Source organism: Lepisosteus platostomus, unplaced genomic scaffold, assembly GCF_059453375.1.
Source record: "Lepisosteus platostomus isolate fLepPlt1 unplaced genomic scaffold, fLepPlt1.hap1 Scaffold_79_H1, whole genome shotgun sequence".
NCBI lineage: Eukaryota > Metazoa > Chordata > Actinopteri > Semionotiformes > Lepisosteidae > Lepisosteus > Lepisosteus platostomus.
In genome coordinates, this window is record NW_028291691.1 from 162,501 (window position 1) to 176,764 (window position 14,264).

The 14,264-nt window shown below is 57.8% G+C and overlaps 10 non-coding genes across 10 annotated transcripts; 5 read left to right on the forward strand and 5 right to left on the reverse strand.

The window, feature by feature from the left end:
- The first annotated feature begins 1,059 nt into the window (after positions 1–1,059).
- Positions 1,060–1,178, forward strand: LOC148631216 (5S ribosomal RNA). The gene has a single exon (XR_015934853.1). It is a non-coding gene; the product is annotated as a 5S ribosomal RNA (ribosomal RNA).
- Positions 1,179–1,814: 636 nt separating this feature from the next.
- Positions 1,815–1,978, reverse strand: LOC148631217 (U1 spliceosomal RNA). The gene has a single exon (XR_015934864.1). It is a non-coding gene; the product is annotated as a U1 spliceosomal RNA (small nuclear RNA).
- A 1,775-nt stretch (positions 1,979–3,753) lies between these two features.
- Positions 3,754–3,872, forward strand: LOC148631218 (5S ribosomal RNA). The gene has a single exon (XR_015934855.1). It is a non-coding gene; the product is annotated as a 5S ribosomal RNA (ribosomal RNA).
- Positions 3,873–4,508: 636 nt separating this feature from the next.
- On the reverse strand, positions 4,509–4,672 carry LOC148631219 (U1 spliceosomal RNA). Its single transcript, XR_015934872.1, has one exon. It is a non-coding gene; the product is annotated as a U1 spliceosomal RNA (small nuclear RNA).
- A 1,775-nt stretch (positions 4,673–6,447) lies between these two features.
- LOC148631220 (5S ribosomal RNA) lies at positions 6,448–6,566 on the forward strand. Its single transcript, XR_015934856.1, has one exon. It is a non-coding gene; the product is annotated as a 5S ribosomal RNA (ribosomal RNA).
- A 636-nt stretch (positions 6,567–7,202) lies between these two features.
- On the reverse strand, positions 7,203–7,366 carry LOC148631221 (U1 spliceosomal RNA). The gene has a single exon (XR_015934828.1). It is a non-coding gene; the product is annotated as a U1 spliceosomal RNA (small nuclear RNA).
- Positions 7,367–9,141: 1,775 nt separating this feature from the next.
- Positions 9,142–9,260, forward strand: LOC148631222 (5S ribosomal RNA). The gene has a single exon (XR_015934857.1). It is a non-coding gene; the product is annotated as a 5S ribosomal RNA (ribosomal RNA).
- A 636-nt stretch (positions 9,261–9,896) lies between these two features.
- On the reverse strand, positions 9,897–10,060 carry LOC148631223 (U1 spliceosomal RNA). Its single transcript, XR_015934835.1, has one exon. It is a non-coding gene; the product is annotated as a U1 spliceosomal RNA (small nuclear RNA).
- Positions 10,061–11,835: 1,775 nt separating this feature from the next.
- LOC148631224 (5S ribosomal RNA) lies at positions 11,836–11,954 on the forward strand. The gene has a single exon (XR_015934861.1). It is a non-coding gene; the product is annotated as a 5S ribosomal RNA (ribosomal RNA).
- Positions 11,955–12,590: 636 nt separating this feature from the next.
- On the reverse strand, positions 12,591–12,754 carry LOC148631225 (U1 spliceosomal RNA). Its single transcript, XR_015934836.1, has one exon. It is a non-coding gene; the product is annotated as a U1 spliceosomal RNA (small nuclear RNA).
- Between the last annotated feature and the right edge of the window lie 1,510 nt (positions 12,755–14,264).

The window sequence follows — 14,264 nt, forward strand, 5'->3', positions numbered from 1 at the left end:
CTCGTCTCGGGGGGGCCGGCTTCAGAGACAATACAGCAAACACAGCGGGGCGGGGGAAGAAGACGACACCACACATGCGGGTACATTCAGCTCCGGCGGGAACGAGACATTTGTCGGTCTTTTCAAGTGCCGAGAGCCGAGCAATCCTTCACTTGTATCGTTTCTCCCCGGTGACTAGATCTGGCCCTGCGACTCTCGACTGGGCTCACCCCCGGGGCAGCCCAGCAGGTGTGAGCCTGGCCGGCACCCGGATGGGATATTCCACCCCGGAAAAGCTCCGGTTGCTGCTGCTCCTGCAAGAGGTGTGACTGGGACCAGTAGGGAGCGCTCACCCTGCGGGCTGTGTGGCTCTCTTACGCCCCAGCCTCCTGATGGCGACACTCTGCTGCACAAACAGAGGTCAAACCGAGGTCCCGACCCTCCTTGGCCATTAGGAAACCCCAGGGCGTCTCTCAAAAAGAGATGCCGGGGGTGTCCCTCTGGTGTAAGTGCTCCCCTTTACCCATCAGTCGGGGTCTCCTCCTAATCCCCGTCTCACCTGTAACAATCAATGACGAGGCCCCCCTGTCCGTGAGATTTAGTACTCGCGCAAGAGACCGGGGGCAGAGCGCGAACGCGGTCCCCCGCCCCCCACAAAGTGCGCGCTCCGGGTCCTGCAACACAGCGGAAGGGCAGCGAGAAGGAGCCTCTTGCTCTGACGCCGCAAGGCCACAAGAGGGCGGAGGCGCCGCGCGCCCGGCCGACGTGTTGGACCGGTGCGCTTTACGTGCTGAAATAAACACGCGAAAGCCCCGAAATGTTTCCAGAGTGCTGTGCACTGGAGGTTTTTGTCTGGTGAAGACTTGCCTGGTGCTCCTCCGTGCAGATTGTTTGTCCTCCTCCAGTGCGGGACGAGCCAACACAAGGGAGCGCATTCGCCAACATCCAGGCACGCAATGCGATTTGGAAAGCAGCTCCTTTCCAAAGAGTGGCACACGAACGATCCTTCAGTCCCGCTCGGGGGGCACGGAACCCCCGCCACACACAGCTTCAAGTAGCGAGTCAGGCGCCGGGGCTTTCGCTTACGGCCACACCACCCTGAACACGCCCGATCTCGTCTGATCTCGGAAGCTAAGCAGCGTCGGGCCTGGTTAGTACTTGGATGGGAGACTGCCTGGGAATACCAGGTGCTGTAAGCTTTTGCTCTCCCGGCCAGCAGGGGTCGCCGTTGGTGCCGTAGGCTTTGGGAGGAAAACCTGCAGGATGGAAAGGTGATCTATAGCCTCATCTCTAGAGATGTTTTGTTGCTGTGGCATGTGTGTGACCCATATTCAAAAAAAAAAACCCGTCTGTAAAACGAATATCGAAGCTGCCTCTAAATCTGCAAATGAAGATGAGTCGATAAACCACTCGTTTTTCGTATAACTAGACATATATTCATTTGTTACCGATTTCATTCATTGAGCACGGATACAATAGAGGTACAGCCATTCACTGTTTGACATGTCTGCACTGGTACAGAACCGAGCAATCAGAAAACGGGTGAAACTGTCTTTAGACTCAGCATACAGTACCGAGGCCCCCCATGACCAAATAAAGGCTAACCTCGATAATCAGCCTAAAGAACGCAGACTACAGCAAAACGACTGACTTTGAAAAGGGAATGAACGTCCGGAAGGAGTAGTGGAACTAGCTTGAGATGCTTCTCCGGACCCCTAACTAAAAGCCAGCGAGAACCAGCAGCGGCGTCCACTCCTGTCGAACCGGGATCCTTCCGCAGCCTCGCAGCTCGTGGTGTCCTAACCCTCCCGTATCTGATTTTGGACCAAGCACATCAGGGGAGAGCGCGAACGCAGTCCCCCACTACCAGAAATTATGCAGTCGAGATTCCCACATTTGGGGAATTCGCAGGGGTCAGCACAGCCGGAGTGCAATGGCCGAGCCTCACCCTGGGTGAACCTCCTTCTTGATCAAGGTATCTCCCCTGCCAGGTAAGTATGAGTTAAACAGGCCCCTGCAAGCGGCCCGCACCCACAGCACAAATCGCGCAGCCTAGGCCACCTCCTCGCCCCGCACGCCACCGCCTCCTGCTGGGCCCACTCTTTCACACACTCACACGCCACACTAACACTCAAAAGTGTGGGCAAAACGAGAAAACGAGCGCGCCGTTTCCTACACATCTGCAGTCGCCGTTGCGCATTCGCAGCATGTCCCGGGATGCAATTCGGCCTCATTTGCATAACTCCAGACCGGCAGATCGCCACGCAAGCTCGCGACGTGCGCCTGCCACACACCGAACAAACCTTTTCAGCAATTTCCAAAAAACGGGCCTGCTCGCCTGCCCACAAGGCTCCGTCTCTTACCTGCTCTCCAGAGCCTGCTGCCTTCTGTGCTTTTCTCTCGGCACCGCTGCAGCGCACACAACTCCTGCAGCGGGAGGGGGGGAGAAAGTTCCCGCGCTCCGCCGCAGGGAAGGCTCGCTCCGTGCGCACACGTCCTTTCGATGCCAGTCCAACAAGTGCTCCGCATTAGCTGCGTCGGGGCTCCGGCGTGTCGCACCTCACCTCACCTCGCACTGCCCCCTCCTTGAATGTCTGCCGCTGGGCATGCCCCGCTCTCCTCCGCCTTATCTTATCGCGTGTGAGCACCGACAATGGCCACAATGCCGGGGAATGGCACCTGTAAAGTGTTAATTGGGGCACAGGAACAGCCCGTCTCGTCTCGGGGGGGCCGGCTTCAGAGACAATACAGCAAACACAGCGGGGCGGGGGAAGAAGACGACACCACACATGCGGGTACATTCAGCTCCGGCGGGAACGAGACATTTGTCGGTCTTTTCAAGTGCCGAGAGCCGAGCAATCCTTCACTTGTATCGTTTCTCCCCGGTGACTAGATCTGGCCCTGCGACTCTCGACTGGGCTCACCCCCGGGGCAGCCCAGCAGGTGTGAGCCTGGCCGGCACCCGGATGGGATATTCCACCCCGGAAAAGCTCCGGTTGCTGCTGCTCCTGCAAGAGGTGTGACTGGGACCAGTAGGGAGCGCTCACCCTGCGGGCTGTGTGGCTCTCTTACGCCCCAGCCTCCTGATGGCGACACTCTGCTGCACAAACAGAGGTCAAACCGAGGTCCCGACCCTCCTTGGCCATTAGGAAACCCCAGGGCGTCTCTCAAAAAGAGATGCCGGGGGTGTCCCTCTGGTGTAAGTGCTCCCCTTTACCCATCAGTCGGGGTCTCCTCCTAATCCCCGTCTCACCTGTAACAATCAATGACGAGGCCCCCCTGTCCGTGAGATTTAGTACTCGCGCAAGAGACCGGGGGCAGAGCGCGAACGCGGTCCCCCGCCCCCCACAAAGTGCGCGCTCCGGGTCCTGCAACACAGCGGAAGGGCAGCGAGAAGGAGCCTCTTGCTCTGACGCCGCAAGGCCACAAGAGGGCGGAGGCGCCGCGCGCCCGGCCGACGTGTTGGACCGGTGCGCTTTACGTGCTGAAATAAACACGCAAAAGCCCCGAAATGTTTCCAGAGTGCTGTGCACTGGAGGTTTTTGTCTGGTGAAGACTTGCCTGGTGCTCCTCCGTGCAGATTGTTTGTCCTCCTCCAGTGCGGGACGAGCCAACACAAGGGAGCGCATTCGCCAACATCCAGGCACGCAATGCGATTTGGAAAGCAGCTCCTTTCCAAAGAGTGGCACACGAACGATCCTTCAGTCCCGCTCGGGGGGCACGGAACCCCCGCCACACACAGCTTCAAGTAGCGAGTCAGGCGCCGGGGCTTTCGCTTACGGCCACACCACCCTGAACACGCCCGATCTCGTCTGATCTCGGAAGCTAAGCAGCGTCGGGCCTGGTTAGTACTTGGATGGGAGACTGCCTGGGAATACCAGGTGCTGTAAGCTTTTGCTCTCCCGGCCAGCAGGGGTCGCCGTTGGTGCCGTAGGCTTTGGGAGGAAAACCTGCAGGATGGAAAGGTGATCTATAGCCTCATCTCTAGAGATGTTTTGTTGCTGTGGCATGTGTGTGACCCATATTCAAAAAAAAAAACCCGTCTGTAAAACGAATATCGAAGCTGCCTCTAAATCTGCAAATGAAGATGAGTCGATAAACCACTCGTTTTTCGTATAACTAGACATATATTCATTTGTTACCGATTTCATTCATTGAGCACGGATACAATAGAGGTACAGCCATTCACTGTTTGACATGTCTGCACTGGTACAGAACCGAGCAATCAGAAAACGGGTGAAACTGTCTTTAGACTCAGCATACAGTACCGAGGCCCCCCATGACCAAATAAAGGCTAACCTCGATAATCAGCCTAAAGAACGCAGACTACAGCAAAACGACTGACTTTGAAAAGGGAATGAACGTCCGGAAGGAGTAGTGGAACTAGCTTGAGATGCTTCTCCGGACCCCTAACTAAAAGCCAGCGAGAACCAGCAGCGGCGTCCACTCCTGTCGAACCGGGATCCTTCCGCAGCCTCGCAGCTCGTGGTGTCCTAACCCTCCCGTATCTGATTTTGGACCAAGCACATCAGGGGAGAGCGCGAACGCAGTCCCCCACTACCAGAAATTATGCAGTCGAGATTCCCACATTTGGGGAATTCGCAGGGGTCAGCACAGCCGGAGTGCAATGGCCGAGCCTCACCCTGGGTGAACCTCCTTCTTGATCAAGGTATCTCCCCTGCCAGGTAAGTATGAGTTAAACAGGCCCCTGCAAGCGGCCCGCACCCACAGCACAAATCGCGCAGCCTAGGCCACCTCCTCGCCCCGCACGCCACCGCCTCCTGCTGGGCCCACTCTTTCACACACTCACACGCCACACTAACACTCAAAAGTGTGGGCAAAACGAGAAAACGAGCGCGCCGTTTCCTACACATCTGCAGTCGCCGTTGCGCATTCGCAGCATGTCCCGGGATGCAATTCGGCCTCATTTGCATAACTCCAGACCGGCAGATCGCCACGCAAGCTCGCGACGTGCGCCTGCCACACACCGAACAAACCTTTTCAGCAATTTCCAAAAAACGGGCCTGCTCGCCTGCCCACAAGGCTCCGTCTCTTACCTGCTCTCCAGAGCCTGCTGCCTTCTGTGCTTTTCTCTCGGCACCGCTGCAGCGCACACAACTCCTGCAGCGGGAGGGGGGGAGAAAGTTCCCGCGCTCCGCCGCAGGGAAGGCTCGCTCCGTGCGCACACGTCCTTTCGATGCCAGTCCAACAAGTGCTCCGCATTAGCTGCGTCGGGGCTCCGGCGTGTCGCACCTCACCTCACCTCGCACTGCCCCCTCCTTGAATGTCTACCGCTGGGCATGCCCCGCTCTCCTCCGCCTTATCTTATCGCGTGTGAGCACCGACAATGGCCACAATGCCGGGGAATGGCACCTGTAAAGTGTTAATTGGGGCACAGGAACAGCCCGTCTCGTCTCGGGGGGGCCGGCTTCAGAGACAATACAGCAAACACAGCGGGGCGGGGGAAGAAGACGACACCACACATGCGGGTACATTCAGCTCCGGCGGGAACGAGACATTTGTCGGTCTTTTCAAGTGCCGAGAGCCGAGCAATCCTTCACTTGTATCGTTTCTCCCCGGTGACTAGATCTGGCCCTGCGACTCTCGACTGGGCTCACCCCCGGGGCAGCCCAGCAGGTGTGAGCCTGGCCGGCACCCGGATGGGATATTCCACCCCGGAAAAGCTCCGGTTGCTGCTGCTCCTGCAAGAGGTGTGACTGGGACCAGTAGGGAGCGCTCACCCTGCGGGCTGTGTGGCTCTCTTACGCCCCAGCCTCCTGATGGCGACACTCTGCTGCACAAACAGAGGTCAAACCGAGGTCCCGACCCTCCTTGGCCATTAGGAAACCCCAGGGCGTCTCTCAAAAAGAGATGCCGGGGGTGTCCCTCTGGTGTAAGTGCTCCCCTTTACCCATCAGTCGGGGTCTCCTCCTAATCCCTGTCTCACCTGTAACAATCAATGACGAGGCCCCCCTGTCCGTGAGATTTAGTACTCGCGCAAGAGACCGGGGGCAGAGCGCGAACGCGGTCCCCCGCCCCCCACAAAGTGCGCGCTCCGGGTCCTGCAACACAGCGGAAGGGCAGCGAGAAGGAGCCTCTTGCTCTGACGCCGCAAGGCCACAAGAGGGCGGAGGCGCCGCGCGCCCGGCCGACGTGTTGGACCGGTGCGCTTTACGTGCTGAAATAAACACGCAAAAGCCCCGAAATGTTTCCAGAGTGCTGTGCACTGGAGGTTTTTGTCTGGTGAAGACTTGCCTGGTGCTCCTCCGTGCAGATTGTTTGTCCTCCTCCAGTGCGGGACGAGCCAACACAAGGGAGCGCATTCGCCAACATCCAGGCACGCAATGCGATTTGGAAAGCAGCTCCTTTCCAAAGAGTGGCACACGAACGATCCTTCAGTCCCGCTCGGGGGGCACGGAACCCCCGCCACACACAGCTTCAAGTAGCGAGTCAGGCGCCGGGGCTTTCGCTTACGGCCACACCACCCTGAACACGCCCGATCTCGTCTGATCTCGGAAGCTAAGCAGCGTCGGGCCTGGTTAGTACTTGGATGGGAGACTGCCTGGGAATACCAGGTGCTGTAAGCTTTTGCTCTCCCGGCCAGCAGGGGTCGCCGTTGGTGCCGTAGGCTTTGGGAGGAAAACCTGCAGGATGGAAAGGTGATCTATAGCCTCATCTCTAGAGATGTTTTGTTGCTGTGGCATGTGTGTGACCCATATTCAAAAAAAAAAACCCGTCTGTAAAACGAATATCGAAGCTGCCTCTAAATCTGCAAATGAAGATGAGTCGATAAACCACTCGTTTTTCGTATAACTAGACATATATTCATTTGTTACCGATTTCATTCATTGAGCACGGATACAATAGAGGTACAGCCATTCACTGTTTGACATGTCTGCACTGGTACAGAACCGAGCAATCAGAAAACGGGTGAAACTGTCTTTAGACTCAGCATACAGTACCGAGGCCCCCCATGACCAAATAAAGGCTAACCTCGATAATCAGCCTAAAGAACGCAGACTACAGCAAAACGACTGACTTTGAAAAGGGAATGAACGTCCGGAAGGAGTAGTGGAACTAGCTTGAGATGCTTCTCCGGACCCCTAACTAAAAGCCAGCGAGAACCAGCAGCGGCGTCCACTCCTGTCGAACCGGGATCCTTCCGCAGCCTCGCAGCTCGTGGTGTCCTAACCCTCCCGTATCTGATTTTGGACCAAGCACATCAGGGGAGAGCGCGAACGCAGTCCCCCACTACCAGAAATTATGCAGTCGAGATTCCCACATTTGGGGAATTCGCAGGGGTCAGCACAGCCGGAGTGCAATGGCCGAGCCTCACCCTGGGTGAACCTCCTTCTTGATCAAGGTATCTCCCCTGCCAGGTAAGTATGAGTTAAACAGGCCCCTGCAAGCGGCCCGCACCCACAGCACAAATCGCGCAGCCTAGGCCACCTCCTCGCCCCGCACGCCACCGCCTCCTGCTGGGCCCACTCTTTCACACACTCACACGCCACACTAACACTCAAAAGTGTGGGCAAAACGAGAAAACGAGCGCGCCGTTTCCTACACATCTGCAGTCGCCGTTGCGCATTCGCAGCATGTCCCGGGATGCAATTCGGCCTCATTTGCATAACTCCAGACCGGCAGATCGCCACGCAAGCTCGCGACGTGCGCCTGCCACACACCGAACAAACCTTTTCAGCAATTTCCAAAAAACGGGCCTGCTCGCCTGCCCACAAGGCTCCGTCTCTTACCTGCTCTCCAGAGCCTGCTGCCTTCTGTGCTTTTCTCTCGGCACCGCTGCAGCGCACACAACTCCTGCAGCGGGAGGGGGGGAGAAAGTTCCCGCGCTCCGCCGCAGGGAAGGCTCGCTCCGTGCGCACACGTCCTTTCGATGCCAGTCCAACAAGTGCTCCGCATTAGCTGCGTCGGGGCTCCGGCGTGTCGCACCTCACCTCACCTCGCACTGCCCCCTCCTTGAATGTCTGCCGCTGGGCATGCCCCGCTCTCCTCCGCCTTATCTTATCGCGTGTGAGCACCGACAATGGCCACAATGCCGGGGAATGGCACCTGTAAAGTGTTAATTGGGGCACAGGAACAGCCCGTCTCGTCTCGGGGGGGCCGGCTTCAGAGACAATACAGCAAACACAGCGGGGCGGGGGAAGAAGACGATACCACACATGCGGGTACATTCAGCTCCGGCGGGAACGAGACATTTGTCGGTCTTTTCAAGTGCCGAGAGCCGAGCAATCCTTCACTTGTATCGTTTCTCCCCGGTGACTAGATCTGGCCCTGCGACTCTCGACTGGGCTCACCCCCGGGGCAGCCCAGCAGGTGTGAGCCTGGCCGGCACCCGGATGGGAGATTCCACCCCGGAAAAGCTCCGGTTGCTGCTGCTCCTGCAAGAGGTGTGACTGGGACCAGTAGGGAGCGCTCACCCTGCGGGCTGTGTGGCTCTCTTACGCCCCAGCCTCCTGATGGCGACACTCTGCTGCACAAACAGAGGTCAAACCGAGGTCCCGACCCTCCTTGGCCATTAGGAAACCCCAGGGCGTCTCTCAAAAAGAGATGCCGGGGGTGTCCCTCTGGTGTAAGTGCTCCCCTTTACCCATCAGTCGGGGTCTCCTCCTAATCCCCGTCTCACCTGTAACAATCAATGACGAGGCCCCCCTGTCCGTGAGATTTAGTACTCGCGCAAGAGACCGGGGGCAGAGCGCGAAGGCGGTCCCCCGCCCCCCACAAAGTGCGCGCTCCGGGTCCTGCAACACAGCGGAAGGGCAGCGAGAAGGAGCCTCTTGCTCTGACGCCGCAAGGCCACAAGAGGGCAGAGGCGCCGCGCGCCCGGCCGACGTGTTGGACCGGTGCGCTTTACGTGCTGAAATAAACACGCAAAAGCCCCGAAATGTTTCCAGAGTGCTGTGCACTGGAGGTTTTTGTCTGGTGAAGACTTGCCTGGTGCTCCTCCGTGCAGATTGTTTGTCCTCCTCCAGTGCGGGACGAGCCAACACAAGGGAGCGCATTCGCCAACATCCAGGCACGCAATGCGATTTGGAAAGCAGCTCCTTTCCAAAGAGTGGCACACGAACGATCCTTCAGTCCCGCTCGGGGGGCACGGAACCCCCGCCACACACAGCTTCAAGTAGCGAGTCAGGCGCCGGGGCTTTTGCTTACGGCCACACCACCCTGAACACGCCCGATCTCGTCTGATCTCGGAAGCTAAGCAGCGTCGGGCCTGGTTAGTACTTGGATGGGAGACTGCCTGGGAATACCAGGTGCTGTAAGCTTTTGCTCTCCCGGCCAGCAGGGGTCGCCATTGGTGCCGTAGGCTTTGGGAGGAAAACCTGCAGGATGGAAAGGTGATCTATAGCCTCATCTCTAGAGATGTTTTGTTGCTGTGGCATGTGTGTGACCCATATTCAAAAAAAAAAACCCGTCTGTAAAACGAATATCGAAGCTGCCTCTAAATCTGCAAATGAAGATGAGTCGATAAACCACTCGTTTTTCGTATAACTAGACATATATTCATTTGTTACCGATTTCATTCATTGAGCACGGATACAATAGAGGTACAGCCATTCACTGTTTGACATGTCTGCACTGGTACAGAACCGAGCAATCAGAAAACGGGTGAAACTGTCTTTAGACTCAGCATACAGTACCGAGGCCCCCCATGACCAAATAAAGGCTAACCTCGATAATCAGCCTAAAGAACGCAGACTACAGCAAAACGACTGACTTTGAAAAGGGAATGAACATCCGGAAGGAGTAGTGGAACTAGCTTGAGATGCTTCTCCGGACCCCTAACTAAAAGCCAGCGAGAACCAGCAGCGGCGTCCACTCCTGTCGAACCGGGATCCTTCCGCAGCCACGCAGCTCGTGGTGTCCTAACCCTCCCGTATCTGATTTTGGACCAAGCACATCAGGGGAGAGCGCGAACGCAGTCCCCCACTACCAGAAATTATGCAGTCGAGATTCCCACATTTGGGGAATTCGCAGGGGTCAGCACAGCCGGAGTGCAATGGCCGAGCCTCACCCTGGGTGAACCTCCTTCTTGATCAAGGTATCTCCCCTGCCAGGTAAGTATGAGTTAAACAGGCCCCTGCAAACGGCCCGCACCCACAGCACAAATCGCGCAGCCTAGGCCACCTCCTCGCCCCGCACGCCACCGCCTCCTGCTGGGCCCACTCTTTCACACACTCACACGCCACACTAACACTCAAAAGTGTGGGCAAAACGAGAAAACGAGCGCGCCGTTTCCTACACATCTGCAGTCGCCGTTGCGCATTCGCAGCATGTCCCGGGATGCAATTCGGCCTCATTTGCATAACTCCAGACCGGCAGATCGCCACGCAAGCTCGCGACGTGCGCCTGCCACACACCGAACAAACCTTTTCAGCAATTTCCAAAAAACGGGCCTGCTCGCCTGCCCACAAGGCTCCGTCTCTTACCTGCTCTCCAGAGCCTGCTGCCTTCTGTGCTTTTCTCTCGGCACCGCTGCAGCGCACATAACTCCTGCAGCGGGAGGGGGGGAGAAAGTTCCCGCGCTCCGCCGCAGGGAAGGCTCGCTCCGTGCGCACACGTCCTTTCGATGCCAGTCCAACAAGTGCTCCGCATTAGCTGCGTCGGGGCTCCGGCGTGTCGCACCTCACCTCACCTCGCACTGCCCCCTCCTTGAATGTCTGCCGCTGGGCATGCCCCGCTCTCCTCCGCCTTATCTTATCGCGTGTGAGCACCGACAATGGCCACAATGCCGGGGAATGGCACCTGTAAAGTGTTAATTGGGGCACAGGAACAGCCCGTCTCGTCTCGGGGGGGCCGGCTTCAGAGACAATACAGCAAACACAGCGGGGCGGGGGAAGAAGACGACACCACACATGCGGGTACATTCAGCTCCGGCGGGAACGAGACATTTGTCGGTCTTTTCAAGTGCCGAGAGCCGAGCAATCCTTCACTTGTATCGTTTCTCCCCGGTGACTAGATCTGGCCCTGCGACTCTCGACTGGGCTCACCCCCGGGGCAGCCCAGCAGGTGTGAGCCTGGCCGGCACCCGGATGGGAGATTCCACCCCGGAAAAGCTCCGGTTGCTGCTGCTCCTGCAAGAGATGTGACTGGGACCAGTAGGGAGCGCTCACCCTGCGGGCTGTGTGGCTCTCTTACGCCCCAGCCTCCTGATGGCGACACTCTGCTGCACAAACAGAGGTCAAACCGAGGTCCCGACCCTCCTTGGCCATTAGGAAACCCCAGGGCGTCTCTCAAAAAGAGATGCCGGGGGTGTCCCTCTGGTGTAAGTGCTCCCCTTTACCCATCAGTCGGGGTCTCCTCCTAATCCCCGTCTCACCTGTAACAATCAATGACGAGGCCCCCCTGTCCGTGAGATTTAGTACTCGCGCAAGAGACCGGGGGCAGAGCGCGAACACGGTCCCCCGCCCCCCACAAAGTGCGCGCTCCGGGTCCTGCAACACAGCGGAAGGGCAGCGAGAAGGAGCCTCTTGCTCTGACGCCGCAAGGCCACAAGAGGGCGGAGGCGCCGCGCGCCCGGCCGACGTGTTGGACCGGTGCGCTTTACGTGCTGAAATAAACACGCAAAAGCCCCGAAATGTTTCCAGAGTGCTGTGCACTGGAGGTTTTTGTCTGGTGAAGACTTGCCTGGTGCTCCTCCGTGCAGATTGTTTGTCCTCCTCCAGTGCGGGACGAGCCAACACAAGGGAGCGCATTCGCCAACATCCAGGCACGCAATGCGATTTGGAAAGCAGCTCCTTTCCAAAGAGTGGCACACGAACGATCCTTCAGTCCCGCTCGGGGGGCACGGAACCCCCGCCACACACAGCTTCAAGTAGCGAGTCAGGCGCCAGGGCTTTCGCTTATGGCCACACCACCCTGAACACGCCCGATCTCGTCTGATCTCGGAAGCTAAGCAGCGTCGGGCCTGGTTAGTACTTGGATGGGAGACTGCCTGGGAATACCAGGTGCTGTAAGCTTTTGCTCTCCCGGCCAGCAGGGGTCGCCGTTGGTGCCGTAGGCTTTGGGAGGAAAACCTGCAGGATGGAAAGGTGATCTATAGCCTCATCTCTAGAGATGTTTTGTTGCTGTGGCATGTGTGTGACCCATATTCAAAAAAAAAAACCCGTCTGTAAAACGAATATCGAAGCTGCCTCTAAATCTGCAAATGAAGATGAGTCGATAAACCACTCGTTTTTCGTATAACTAGACATATATTCATTTGTTACCGATTTCATTCATTGAGCACGGATACAATAGAGGTACAGCCATTCACTGTTTGACATGTCTGCACTGGTACAGAACCGAGCAATCAGAAAACGGGTGAAACTGTCTTTAGACTCAGCATACAGTACCGAGGCCCCCCATGACCAAATAAAGGCTAACCTCGATAATCAGCCTAAAGAACGCAGACTACAGCAAAACGACTGACTTTGAAAAGGGAATGAACGTCCGGAAGGAGTAGTGGAACTAGCTTGAGATGCTTCTCCGGACCCCTAACTAAAAGCCAGCGAGAACCAGCAGCGGCGTCCACTCCTGTCGAACCGGGATACTTCCGCAGCCACGCAGCTCGTGGTGTCCTAACCCTCCCGTATCTGATTTTGGACCAAGCACATCAGGGGAGAGCGCGAACGCAGTCCCCCACTACCAGAAATTATGCAGTCGAGATTCCCACATTTGGGGAATTCGCAGGGGTCAGCACAGCCGGAGTGCAATGGCCGAGCCTCACCCTGGGTGAACCTCCTTCTTGATCAAGGTATCTCCCCTGCCAGGTAAGTATGAGTTAAACAGGCCCCTGCAAGCGGCCCGCACCCACAGCACAAATCGCGCAGCCTAGGCCACCTCCTCGCCCCGCACGCCACCGCCTCCTGCTGGGCCCACTCTTTCACACACTCACACGCCACACTAACACTCAAAAGTGTGGGCAAAACGAGAAAACGAGCGCGCCGTTTCCTACACATCTGCAGTCGCCGTTGCGCATTCGCAGCATGTCCCGGGATGCAATTCGGCCTCATTTGCATAACTCCAGACCGGCAGATCGCCACGCAAGCTCGCGACGTGCGCCTGCCACACACCGAACAAACCTTTTCAGCAATTTCCAAAAAACGGGCCTGCTCGCCTGCCCACAAGGCTCCGTCTCTTACCTGCTCTCCAGAGCCTGCTGCCTTCTGTGCTTTTCTCTCGGCACCGCTGCAGCGCACACAACTCCTGCAGCAGGAGGGGGGGAGAAAGTTCCCGCGCTCCGCCGCAGGGAAGGCTCGCTCCGTGCGCACACGTCCTTTCGATGCCAGTCCAACAAGTGCTCCGCATTAGCTGCGTCGGGGCTCCGGCGTGTCGCACCTCACCTCACCTCGCACTGCCCCCTCCTTGAATGTCTGCCGCTGGGCATGCCCCGCTCTCCTCCGCCTTATCTTATCGCGTGTGAGCACCGACAATGGCCACAATGCCGGGGAATGGCACCTGTAAAGTGTTAATTGGGGCACAGGAACAGCCCGTCTCGTCTCGGGGGGGCCGGCTTCAGAGACAATACAGCAAACACAGCGGGGCGGGGGAAGAAGACGACACCACACATGCGGGTACATTCAGCTCCGGCGGGAACGAGACATTTGTCGGTATTTTCAAGTGCCGAGAGCCGAGCAATCCTTCACTTGTATCGTTTCTCCCCGGTGACTAGATCTGGCCCTGCGACTCTCGACTGGGCTCACCCCCGGGGCAGCCCAGCAGGTGTGAGCCTGGCCGGCACCCGGATGGGAGATTCCACCCCGGAAAAGCTCCGGTTGCTGCTGCTCCTGCAAGAGGTGTGACTGGGACCAGTAGGGAGCGCTCACCCTGCGGGCTGTGTGGCTCTCTTACGCCCCAGCCTCCTGATGGCGACACTCTGCTGCACAAACAGAGGTCAAACCGAGGTCCCGACCCTCCTTGGCCATTAGGAAACCCCAGGGCGTCTCTCAAAAAGAGATGCCGGGGGTGTCCCTCTGGTGTAAGTGCTCCCCTTTACCCATCAGTCGGGGTCTCCTCCTAATCCCCGTCTCACCTGTAACAATCAATGACGAGGCCCCCCTGTCCGTGAGATTTAGTACTCGCGCAAGAGACCGGGGGCAGAGCGCGAACGCGGTCCCCCGCCCCCCACAAAGTGCGCGCTCCGGGTCCTGCAACACAGCGGAAGGGCAGCGAGAAGGAGCCTCTTGCTCTGACGCCGCAAGGCCACAAGAGGGCGGAGGCGCCGCGCGCCCGGCCGACGTGTTGGACCGGTGCGCTTTACGTGCTGAAATAAACACGCGAAAGCCCCG